Below are 13,378 nucleotides of genomic sequence, written 5' to 3' on the forward strand. Positions count from 1 at the left end.
AGAACAGGCACATGCGGGGGCCCCAAAAGGTGGAGGTGGCTCCTGTAGCAGACGTCCCGGTGGGCCTCTGACCTTCTAGTCCAATGCTGATGGGTGGTAATAAGGAAGACCATGAAACAACAGCAGCTTAGACATAAAATCTCAGCCAATCAGGGAATGAAAGTAAAGTGGTTCGTTAACATGCACAGCATAATTTTGCTCCTTAGCATATAAATCAAGGTCAGTAGAACTCCCAAAGTGGATTTTGAAAAAATAAAAAATCTTAAATGGTTAGAAAATTAAATTAAATTCCTAATTCCATTTCTTGGGAAGGAAAAATAATGACTTATGCAAGTACTTCTCCAATGCTGAAATCGATTCTACCTTTTCTGAACTTTCTAATGAATAAAAGACAATTTTACAAAAAGCATTTACTGTTATGACGGCTGTTTGCCAGGGATGGTTATTAGGTTCCAGCCGGCATTTTAGCTTTCTTTAGCTGTAGAGTCCAAGGCGCTGAAATGAAATGTGTAAATAATATTTAGCAGAGGCTTCGCAGCAATTCTTTGTTCCTTCTCCACAATAGTTTCTAAAGAAGCGGATTCTGGTCAATATCATTCTTATAAGTCTTATACCTCTATTTTAAGACACAATGGAAATCTCTGTCTCTGAACAGTTTAGTATTGGGTTTTGGTGCTTTTTGCAGAGTTTAACATCCGTAATGTATTGTATACTGCCGGCTGTATGCAGAGATAGGCGAAAGTTGAATACAATTTCGCATTCATGGTCTTTATTTTCTTGTCACCTGATCCGATGCTCTTCTACTGCCTTGTCCTAGACCCAGACCCTCCTTTTCATTGGTAGAAATTGGCCACAGAAATCCCTGTGCAGTGTTATCGTTGGAGGAATTCCATCACTTGCACAAGACAGCACCGTGCTTACATTACATGCCTCAATTATAAAATATCACTGGCATAGCTCAAAGATGTTGTAACATAAATCCCATTGTAATACAACTATTTAAATGGTGATCCCTGTTGCACATTACAATGCAGTTTGCAAAGGTGTGATTAAATGGCTTACATGGATTTAATTGGATACAAACAGCAGATTTTGATGGCAATGAAATTGTACTTTGCCAGCCACTGGTACTATCTGGATCACGGCAGAACCATATAATAGAAGAGATATATACATTAGACCACAAAGCATTTGCTTTTACCAATTGGTACACAATAAAGATAATACATTTGTAAACAAATCACACAGGATTTTTTTTTAGATATATATTCTTATTGTCTATATATACCTGTATACCGTAGTTAGAGTAACAGTAACTATAAAGAGAGCATGAACAACATGAACAAGTCTGACAATGTAATCTGTTTAAAAGGATGACTCGCCTCTATGTTAGCTTGTAGTATGTTATAGAATGGCTAATTCTAAGCAATTTTTCAATTGGCCTTCATTTTTTCTTTTTTTATAGTTTTTGATTTATTTGCCTCCTTCTTCTGACTCTTTCCAGCTTTCAAATGGGGGTCACTGACTCCATCTAAAAAACAAATGCTCAGTAAGGCTAAAATGTTATTGTTGTTGCTACTTTTTTTATTACTCATCTTTCTGTTCAGACCCTCTCAAATTCATATTCCAGTCTCTTATTAAAATTAATGCATGGTTGCTAGGGTAATTTGGACCCTAGCAACCAGTTGCTGAATAGAAAGCTAAATAACTCAAAAGCCACAGATAATAAAAAATGAAAACCAAGTGCAAATTGTCTCAGAATATCACTCTCTACATAATACTAAAAGGATAACCACTTTAAATCTAAACGCTAATAGATTAGATAGGTGATAGGTGAGGATTTCTATATTAGTGCTAACAGCCTTACATAGAGTCTTCCATATTTTAAGAAAGCTAGGATTATATCACTATATAAAATAAGGTAACCAGATTATTTACAATTAGAGGGACACTTCTCAGAAATGTTCTATGTTAGCTGATTAGAGATCAGAACCACCCCTTTAAGATAACTATGTTATAGAACTTTTCAGCTTCTTTCCTTCTTCTTTCCAGCTTTATTGTTATTAGTGATGGGCGAATTTCTCCTGTTTCGCTTTGCGGACAAATTTGCGAATTTCCCGCAAAATTCGCAAAACGGTGAAAAATGTCCGCGAAATTCGAACGTTTTCACGAAAAAAATCGTGAAATTTAAAGGTTTTACTAAAAAATCGTGAAAATCAGACGTTTCACTCAAAAAACTTGAAATTTTAAGGTTTTCACAAAAAAACGCGAAATTTGAAGGATTTCACTAAAAAATCGTGAAATTTGAAGGATTTCACAAAAAAATCTGACATTTTCACGAAAAAATCTTGAAAATCGGAAATTGACACCAGTGAATTTTCACTGGCGAATTTTCATGGGAGATTTGCGAATTTATTCGCTGGCGGCGAAACACGGAAATTCACTGCAAATTCGTGCCAGGCGAAATTATTCACCCATCACGAATTGTTATTGTTACTTGTCATTACTTATCTTTCTAGTCCAGCCTCTCCTATTCTGGTCTCATTCAAACCACAGCCCGGTTGCTTTGGTACACTGGACCCTAGCAACCAAATAGCTGTTGAAATGTCAAACAGGAGAACTCTTGAACAAAAAGCTAAATATATTGCAAGTTAGATCAAACAGGAGAAACCTCCAGCTGCCAGTGTCTTCTTCATCTTCATATTCACTGTCTTTATAGAATACCCTTATTGAAGGGCTGATTATTTATCAGATGCTTGCTGCAGATTGCTTTCTATGGAACCAGTGAAGAATGTAAATGAATTGCTAATCATTTGTCGTACAATGTACATGTTACAGATGCTTGTATACAGATATGACAAGATATAAGATATTCTTGCTGTACAGATAGCATGAGATCATGGGCCTCATTAGGTATTATAGGTGCAAAAAATTGTGTCAATGAGTTGAATGCACAGAGTCAGATGGATGTGTAAAGATGTCCTGCAGTTTATATCAGCTAATGACAAAATGAATGTACAGGGCAAAGATGAAGGGAATGATTGCTACCTTACATGATGCAGTCTTTGTAAATGTTAATGGGTAGAATTTCTCGCTATCAAACACACACGAATACTTTATGTACTCTGTATGTATGCATTGGTTACTGTGCATTGGGCATGATGCTGCAGTGATTGATAGTGCTGTGTGTGTATCACTTTAAAACCAATCAACACACTGCAGGATTAATAAATCATTAGTTCAAATCTGCCCTGAACATCTGCATAGAAGTCGGTGCAGACTGCATCATAAGATTAATATTGATCCCAGCGACATGTGTGTGTGCTTGTTGGTAAAAGGTGCATTGGCCGAATCCAAAAAAAACAAAACAAACTAACCTTCATATGCAAAGGTGTAGTGACCCTTAGCAAATTTTTGCTTTCAAAGAGGTGGCCAGTAAATTATTGGTTATATAGGGATTATAACAGCAGGAACCTTTGCAAATTGAATGACATATACAGTTTCTAGTAGAATTAAGTCAAAGGCAACTGGACATTTAGAATTTTTTTTTCCTTGAAAATGTTTGACATATTTTCTATATTTTCCTTTAAATCCTGCATTGATTGCACCCCTAATAGAAAGTGGTCTGACAGTAGCACATGGGACGTGAGGGTATTTCCCTCCTACTGCTGGACAGGCAGAGCATTTCTACACGCCACTCTCACTTAGCTGGCCCCTTACACAATAGTTGGGGTTTTCTAAGCTGAACTATGACTCTTAGGGTAGAGCTCCAAGATCGTTTTTCGTTGGATTGACGCCCACTGACAAAATGCCCGCAACTGTCATCCGACAGTTGGACCATGTATTTGGTAACTCCAACTTTTCATTCAGTCCAATTATATCTTCATGCGTGTGACTCCATTTGACTTGCCGCGGGTGTTTCATCGGCGGGCGTCGATACGACGAAAAAACCTTGTGGAGCTGTACCCTTAAAGACCAAGTTGGCAACTTATTAACCCCTGTATGGGGACTGTCCAGGGTCAGACTGGGATAGTGGGACACTGGAAAAAACCCAGTGGGCCCTGCTGAACCAGACCCGTTCTCCTCCTAAAATCTTGTGCAGCGATGCCCCCTGACCTCCCACCTGGCCACAAGAAGAGAAATAAGGAACTTGCCAATGGGAGGCGGAGGTGGGTTGCTGTTGGGTGGAGGACTTGCAGCTGGGATGGGGGGCCAGAGGGAATGTGTCTGGGGTGGTTTGGCCCAGGAGGATGTGGCTGGGGCAGGAGCCTGGGGGTAGACCCAGACTGGCAATCTGTGTGTTCTGGCAAATGCCAGAGGGGCTGCTGTAAAATGGCATAGACATTCACTATTAAGTGGACTGGTGAGGGGCTGTTAGGGCCTTTGGACTCATTTTGATTCCCAGTCCAGACCTGTTGGGGGGGGTGTGTGGGGGCCTCTAAAGCAGCAGCCCCGGTGGGCCTCTAGCCAGTCGCTGGGGCCTTCTGAATGCTTGTTTGCCCAGGGTTGTCACCCTGCCGGTATTTTACCGGCCTAGCCTAGCAATGTAGTTGGTGAAAATGCAAAGAGAATGGAGTAATCAGCACCTTCCACCTATCAGCAAACACAATTGGTGTGCAGGGTCAAGTGATATATAGTGAACAATTAATAGAGAGTAAAGAATGACCCCTAAATTGCACCTTCCCATTTATTATTCCAAGAATCCCATGAACACAAGGTAAAACTTAACCTTTATTGGTATATTATTAAAATAGCACCAAGGGTGAAGAATCAAAAAAGATTAAAATTACAACCAGGAGGAGCACATTGTAGCTGAATTATGCAGTGTGTCCCAGATGCTTGAAAAACGATCGTATTCAATACTGAAAGGATCTTATGAGAAGCATCACATTAAGGATTCAATGCATTCAGTCTTGTGAATCCAAAGAAAGCCCATGGTGATTACCCAAAGGGTTGATTAACTGAGGGGCGCAAAGATCTGCAGTTTGCAACAGTTAAATAGAATTGGAATGCAGATACCAATTAGATCGGCCCAAATCCTTACAAGAAATATGCCTGGTAGAACGGGCAATATAAGGTTAAAGAGCCTGTCTGAGCGAGTGAGATGGTCAGCGTTACATTCTTACACTGTTAGCAGATATGGTGCTATTGAATCAGACACCTTAACCGCACCCCCAGAGATACTATGTTTCCAACGGAAGGATCCGTTACAGAACAATTGACTGAATTAGCAGCACGAGTAACTCCCTGCCTGGTTGAGCTAAAAAAGTAACAGGCGCCTGACGCGCGTTTCGCTCGCTCGGCGAGCTTTATCAAAGGCGCCTGACGCGCGTTTCGCTCGCTCGGCGAGCTTTATCAAAGGCAATCTTTTGCCTTTGATAAAGCTCGCCGAGCGAGCGAAACGCGCGTCAGGCGCCTGTTACTTTTTTAGCTCAACCAGGCAGGGAGTTACTCGTGCTGCTAATTCAGTCAATTGTTCTGTAACGGATCCTTCCGTTGGAAACATAGTATCTCTGGGGGTGCGGTTAAGGTGTCTGATTCAATAGCACCATATCTGCTAACAGTGTAAGAATGTAACGCTGACCATCTCACTCGCTCAGACAGGCTCTTTAACCTTATATTGCCCGTTCTACCAGGCATATTTCTTGTAAGGATTTGGGCCGATCTAATTGGTATCTGCATTCCAATTCTATTTAACTGTTGCAAACTGCAGATCTTTGCGCCCCTCAGTTAATTAACCCTTTGGGTAATCACCATGGGCTTTCTTTGGATTCACAAGACTGAATGCAGTGAATCCTTAATGTGATGCTTCTCATAAGATCCTTTCAGTATTGAATACGATCGCTTTTCAAGTATCTGGGACACACTGCATAATTCAGCTACAATGTGCTCCTCCTGGTTGTAATTTTAATCTTTTTTGATTCTTCACCCTTGGTGCTATTTTAATAATATACCAATAAAGGTTAAGTTTTACCTTGTGTTCATGGGATTCTTGGAATAATAAATGGGAAGGTGCAATTTAGGGGTCATTCTTTACTCTCTATTAATTGTTCACAATGTAGTTGGTGGTAAATTTGTAAAACCCTTAAAAAAAGCCCTTAGCCTGCCCCCAATTCACTTAAAACTTAACTTTTTTCGGCCTTCTGGCCATCGCGCGCCGCGGCTCTGCCAGTTTTGCATCACAGTACGTGGCTCTGCCCCTTTTGCATCACGGATGGCCCCTTTTGTTCCTGTCCCCACCACTGCTGGCCAATAAAAACTTTCTAAAAAGGTGGCAACCCTATGTCTGCCTTACACCCATAAATCTTTCACAGGTAAATCTTTCACAGGTAGGAGAGATTCCCATTGGGTTAGAACTGCATTGACGTGGCCCCTGTAGCTCCTCTAGGCTGTTATATAATTGGCTACTGGAACAGCTGCACAGTCAGCAAAGTTGCTTTGTGTCTATTAACCTCATTGCTAAGTACATTGTATTATGTGCTGTGTTGTTACCTCCAGCTATATCTTTCATTCATTATGCAGCAGAGGAATTCTGCCCATCTAGAGGGTCACATTGCCTTTCTTGTGCTGCAACTAACGAGAACGTACTTTGAATTTCCCTTACTGCAGAGACTGATTGCGCTTTCGCATGGAGCTAAAATTAAGATATGCAGCAAGGACTGCTGTGATTGTCTTAACAGATCTAATAAAACACACTTTAATTACCGTATCTCTGCTTTAATTACTGAACTCAGGCGAGGAAGTAAAATCTACATAATACATTAACACTTTCTGGAATGTGTTTGCACATAAGTGTCTTTAGGAAGTGGATCCTGCCGGGTGGAACATACGGGAATAGGGAAGATTGTAACATACTTACCGTGATCTTCCTTTCCTGTACGAACTCCATGTCAGTACTTACTGGGTTAGCCCCTCCCCCATGCTCCCATCAGAAGGACCCTCCCCAAGTCTTTAAAGACCGGCCACACCCACCTACCGGCGTCTTTGTAACAAGCTTCTAAAATCACTTGAAAAAGGGCGGGCCGTACTGACATGGAGTTCGTACAGGAAAGGAAGATCACGGTAAGTATGTTACAATCTTCCCTATTCCCTTTACGAACTCCATGTCAGTACTTACTGGGACGTAGCAAGCTAGTATTTTCCCAGTGGGAGGGTAATAGGCTCTTAACAAGAATCTGTAGCCATAGATGGCAAGACTTTGAAGAGACCAATCATGCAACTTCTATAAGTGAATGTTAAGATTCCCGGTGAAAGCTCAAGAATAAGTGACAGGGATAAGAATAGTCTTATATCATAGGCTCTATACCCCAGAAAAAGAGACGTTAGCCCAGCGTCAGTGTGAGGAAAAGATGAATTCCATAACAGCTTGACTCTTCCAGAAGAAAAAGAGAGAGAGGGATGAAGACCTCCCTTCACCTGGCAAACTCAACAGTTTAAAATACTTACTCTCCTACTCACCAGAAAGCATCCATCACATGTATGCTTAGTTTCAGTGCAGATTTGTAAAGCACCTGTAAAAAACACTTGGTAGGAGTTAGAATCCCAAACAGACCCCTTTGTATGTGTGGCCTGTTTAGAATATAAACAAAAGTGCCGGGCATAAAATGCACAATGAGGCATACTTGAGGCATGTACTTGATGTACTTGAGGCATGTACTTACTCTCCTACTCACCAGAAAGCATCCATCACATGTATGCTTAATTTCAGTGCAGATTTGTAAAGCACCTGTAAAAAAAAACACTTGGTAGGAGTTAGAATCCCAAACAGACCCCTATGTATGTGTGGCCTGTTTAGAATATAAACAAAAGTGCCGGGCATAAAATGCACAATGAGGCATACTTGAGGCATGTACTTGATGTACTTGAGGCATGTACTTACTCTCCTACTCACCAGAAAGCATCCATCACATGTATGCTTAATTTCAGTGCAGATTTGTAAAGCACCTGTAAAAAACACTTGGTAGGAGTTAGAATCCCAAACAGACCCCTATGTATGTGTGGCCTGTTTAGAATATAAACAAAAGTGCCGGGCATAAAATGCACAATGAGGCATACTTGAGGCATGTACTATAATGCCTAACTATCTGATTGGCTAGCAATTAGATCTGCTCTAACTGGAAAGCAAACCCAGAGAACAGGGACATGGGAACCTGAAACTTATCTGGGGTGAGAATTACTTACTCCGTGTATGATCCTTACGATGGAAACACTGGTACCAACCTCTAGAAGATAATGCCAGATGGAGACAGGGCAATTACCTGAAGAATAAAACCCCAGTTGGATGGCAGAGCATAGCCTTGTGAGACATAGAACTGGTAACCCCTAGAGGATTTCGGAGTCAGAATAAAATAACCCAAGCAATACTATGATAGCCACAAGACTCACATAGGCAGGTTGTAGAGTAACCTGGAGAGATGCTCAGAGTCTCATGAGACCAATCAGATTTCCTCCTTCCAGCAAAGGAACATGTGTAGATGTAGGAAATTCAACCATCCTATATCATGCGAACTTCCTCAATGTTCTGCATTATTAAAATGGCAGGGGTTAGCCCTGCAGCCATATGTCTTTTGTGTCAGTGTGTTCCTCACATTGACTATATTTGAGGTAGCTGAATCCTCTTACCTTGAGTACCAGGCTGCCCACCATTGGGCATGCAGAGGATGTGCGTAGGCATCAATTGCTCAAGTACTTAGGACTGGACTGATCATAAGGATGTTTGAGTAACATCAGAAGGCTTCCAATCCACCAGACTAGACCTACTGTGTTAGATGAATGAACCTCCTGTCAGATGACCGAGACTTGCCGGGTCAGATACTAGGTCCAGTAAACTAGACCTAATGGGATAGGTGAACCAGACCTACAAGGAAAGGTGAACCATCCTACCGGGAAAGGTGAACCATCCTACCGGGAAAGGTGAACCATCCTACCGGGAAAGGTGAAACATGCAGACTGTGAACTATGCCCACTGGGTCAGGTGAACTATACACGCTGAACTGGGACAATTTCGGTACCGATGACTTAATTTCCCCAGTTATGCACCAATGAAATAGAAGTAAGAGAAGTGCACACACCTCAAGAAATGCAAGACTGATATAATCTTTAAGACAGTCTTTAAGATGTTCTGTTGTGAGGCAATAAAATGGGTAGAACCTGTAGGTATGTAACCGTGACGATGCAGATTCCATACTGGTGGTTCAGGAGGACACCGATATAAAGAGAGGGAAGAATCAACACTCACTAGATGCTTCCATCATTTGCAGTCTAAATCAGTACCCATATGGTATGCAGAACAGCTAGCCTCAAAACATGGATACTCCATTTTTTTTTTTTTTTTTTTTTATCTAGGAGACTAGACAAACAAATGGACAACTGACTAAGTCTGTCTTCTAGACACAGAGCAGAAACCTGGCTTTTGGGCCACAGAGATGTTCTGTTTTGCTGGTAGTATGACTTAAACCACAACAGCGATGTTCAGCCTGTATCATATTTTATACCACGGCAATCTAACTGCCAGGAGAGCTTATATAGGTAAGATTTAATAACAATTAAACTTAGCGATGCAACCCTAGTGACTGAACAAAGGTCATCTCCGAGGGGTGTGATGTGTGTGTTATGACAGTAGGTTTATTAGTAGTATGTGCCAATGCATAATTCTGTGTGGCAGTCACCACCTACGGCCCTTAGGAGGGACTAAGGAGCTATCCAGCTAAGGGCACAATCGGGTCTGGACCTCCAGGTACAGACATGGACGTAACTACTGAAGAAGCAGACCCCGCGGCTGCAGGGAGCCCAGGAGGCATAGGGGCCCCATGAGGCCAAAATAATGCTTTATCTCAACATGCATTAGCCATGCACATATATGCAGATGGCCCATACACATATACATATATGTATACATATATACTGACATATATACACACACACACACACGCATGATACGCACACATGTAAGACTCTTATGCAGAACACTTACACACTACAGTTAACCATTGGTTAAGCATTCATTCTGAAGGTATTGGCTTTCTTAGGATAAGCATACTTCTCGGATGATTAGACGACTTAGTCTTATATAAAGCCACCATAAGTGATCCTTTAGAGACCACCAACAGGGTGTAGAGCCATGGTGCTAGCATGTATTAAGCCACATGTATTGTAATGGCAGATTATTACATAGGCCTCTGTTGAGGACCTAGAGATACTGCTCTCTGAGAGTATACTGACCAACCCCAGAGCTCCAGCTATGGATATTGAATAATACTGCCTATTTGAACGGAATAAGGAGCAAACTGCCTTGGCCCTCCAGTAATGCCGACAGTGAATTGCAACACAAAACAGGGAAAAACTTGCAGAGAAGGGCCCCAAACATTGTGTTGTACAATTAATACCTGTAATCCATATAGCAGACAGGCTTAGCCGTTCCTGCTGTGTATATCAGAAACAATATGTAAACTCACCTAGCACAGGGAGAACATCAACCTGATACAATTCCATGTTTAATTGAATTAAATAATACCTTAACATAGAAGAATGCATTGTATTATAAGACATTCAGATGTAAGTGTATTAGATCCTGCAAAGCAAAGATACAATCACAGCAACATGTTATACATAGTTTGAATTAGCTGCTGTTTAGAGCAAGCATGCAGTATATCAAAGCCTAGCCGCCAGCCCAGGGATGCATTCATAAGGGCTACTGGTTCCAGGAGAGCAATACTGGAGAGCAATACTGATTCCAGAAATAGCAAAAACCTCAGCACATCACCTCACAGAACAAATAGCAGCATTCATTAGGGCTATTGTTGTCAGGTATGCAAATGTACAGGACTCAGTACACTGTAGTTTTGCATAGGATAGTGTTAGCCACTAGAACTATTGGAATAAAGTGAGCAATTAGCCAGAACTCAGCATACACTGCTGGTTTCAGGTGAGCAAAAGGTCAGAGCCTTGCACAGTGCAGATCAGCAAAGGATTAGCTCAGTACACTTCAGAACAGAATATGAACATGTTCCTTACCTGTAGCTCCTAATGCCAGGCTGTAAGTAGGTCTCTAATGCCACATATTGCAGGACACCAGGTTCATTGTTAACAGGCCTCACAAGTTTACTGATAGCAGTACTTACCTGAGGCTGCTGGACAGAGTTTCCAGTCTGCAGAGATAGAGAGTGGGCGGGGCCATCTCCACTTGCTATAGCTGGCAGTTGCACAGGAATCACCTGATTATACTCAGCTGGTGTCTGCACATACAGAGGAATCCCATAATTGTGTTCAATGGGGGGATCACTTTACCAGTGGAACCCGCTGATTAAACTCAGGTGCTGTCTGCAGAAGCAGGTAACCAAAAGCAACTGCTGTGGTTACACAGAGGCAAATTGGATAATTGGTATCGCCTAACAGAGCCATGCACCGTTTCTAGCTGAAACCTATAAGGCGGACATTTTTTTTTTTTTTTTTTTTTTTAAATGACCTCCACCTTAGGAAAGTCTGCTGAGGGAGGCAGCTGGCCATGGAACCTGTCCTCCATTTAAAAGACAAGAAAAAACAAAAGAAAAACAGGAGGCAGTAAGGCTCAGGCCCCTAACTAATTTTGCCTAATAATTGGCTGACCCTTTAACTGCCGCCTCCCTCGCCCATCCGTAAAAATAAAGGGTGTGTAGGGGCCACATACACCACTGCCCCTGGACGCCTTTTGGGCAGGTCAGGAGGGCACACCGGATGGGGGGACAAGCACTTGCCGTCGAATGCTCTGACAGCAATACAGAAACGCAACTGAAACACAGGCAGACCAGGAGTAGCAAACATTGCACACCAGTGCCTTACCTGATCCAGAAGCTGAAGCACAGACGACTCCAGGATATGAGGCCGAGTGCTGGGGAACAAAAGGTCCCATGGACCAAAAACCCCTGTCCCTAGGACGCCTTATGGGCAGGCCTATGCTTTCCCAAGGTTAAAAGAAAACCATTTTTGCTTCCGATGAGAGCAAAATGAGAAGGAAAAAAAGACGCCGGTAGGTGGGTGTGGCCGGTCTTTAAAGACTTGGGGAGGGTCCTTCTGATGGGAGCATGGGGGAGGGGCTAACCCAGTAAGTACTGACATGGAGTTCGTAAAGGGAATAGGATGAACTTTGCCAAAGTGCACTCGGACAGATTAGCCGCTGATTGCATGAGTCAGACACTACAGCCTCATAGCCCACACTTTGAAATGTAATACTGAACTGAAACTCTGCTACCAGCATCCAATTCAGTATCAGTGAGATTGTGGGAGCAACATCTGAAGGGCTGCAGGTTGACATCTGTGCTTTTTATGCATTATTCTATTGATAACCCAAAAGCAGCCTGAAACATGACAGTATGGTTCCTATTACCTATTCGTCCCCGAGTGTGTGAACCTAAAAAGGATGGTCCACACACTTTGACTGTCCCACCTAAACAACCTAGTGAAAACTGGGAACACACCAAAGGCCCTACTAGGAAATAACAGTACTATACATACTAGTTACCATAAACCTTATCCCTTAAACCCTAAAGAATATTAGCCATATATATATATATATATTCCACACCTTTCAGGAGTCTATCCTGGAATGATCCTCACACCCTAATAAACTAAACACAGTTCTCACTTCAGATAACAAAGCCTCAGAGTTATCAATTTATTCTTAAATGCCAACTCACAACACAGGAACATTTACAGTTAAATTCTTCAAATATTCACATATAAGTGCTGTTAATTTAAAGGTCTTTACCAATTAGCGTTGTATTGGCAACTCTAGAAAAATCTCAAACATGATCTTCCTCCAGCTCCATCCTATTTACCACTTCTGGTGTGGAGCTGCAGTCTATTGGGTCAATCTACCACTTGTACTTGATGTTAGGGGAGCACGGTCTCATTGCTGCTACTCCTTGGTTGCAAATGTCTCATATACTATGCGCCTACAGCTTTGCCCCATCTTTGTATGCCTTCTTCCCTGCCTGCCCACCAGACATTCACCCCTTGGCTGCAAGAATAGGTTTTCATCCTCTAGCCTCTAAAGTGTCCCTTTTATCTTGCACTACCTCCTGTAGCTTGAAATTAGTGCAAAAAATCTTCTTCTTCTTCCTATTATTTTAATGATTATTCTTCTACTTTTTCTTATTATTTACAGTTTACAGCTTTCCCTTTCTACCCCCTGAGACTGCACCCCAAGGTCTGGGACTCTTCATCCTCTTTGTTTATTATTATATATCTGCACCATTAGCACCATTGTCTTCCATGGCGTATAGCGATAAAATGGGAGAACAAAACATTTAACATATAGAAACAAAAACAGCTTCATCTTGTTAAAGCAAATGTATACATTATTATCAACGGTAGCATGTCAAGAGACTAAGGGGGTGAGGAC

The sequence above is a fragment of the Xenopus laevis genome, chromosome 1L (genome assembly GCF_017654675.1).
Source record: "Xenopus laevis strain J_2021 chromosome 1L, Xenopus_laevis_v10.1, whole genome shotgun sequence".
In the NCBI taxonomy this organism is placed as follows: Eukaryota; Metazoa; Chordata; class Amphibia; order Anura; family Pipidae; genus Xenopus; species Xenopus laevis.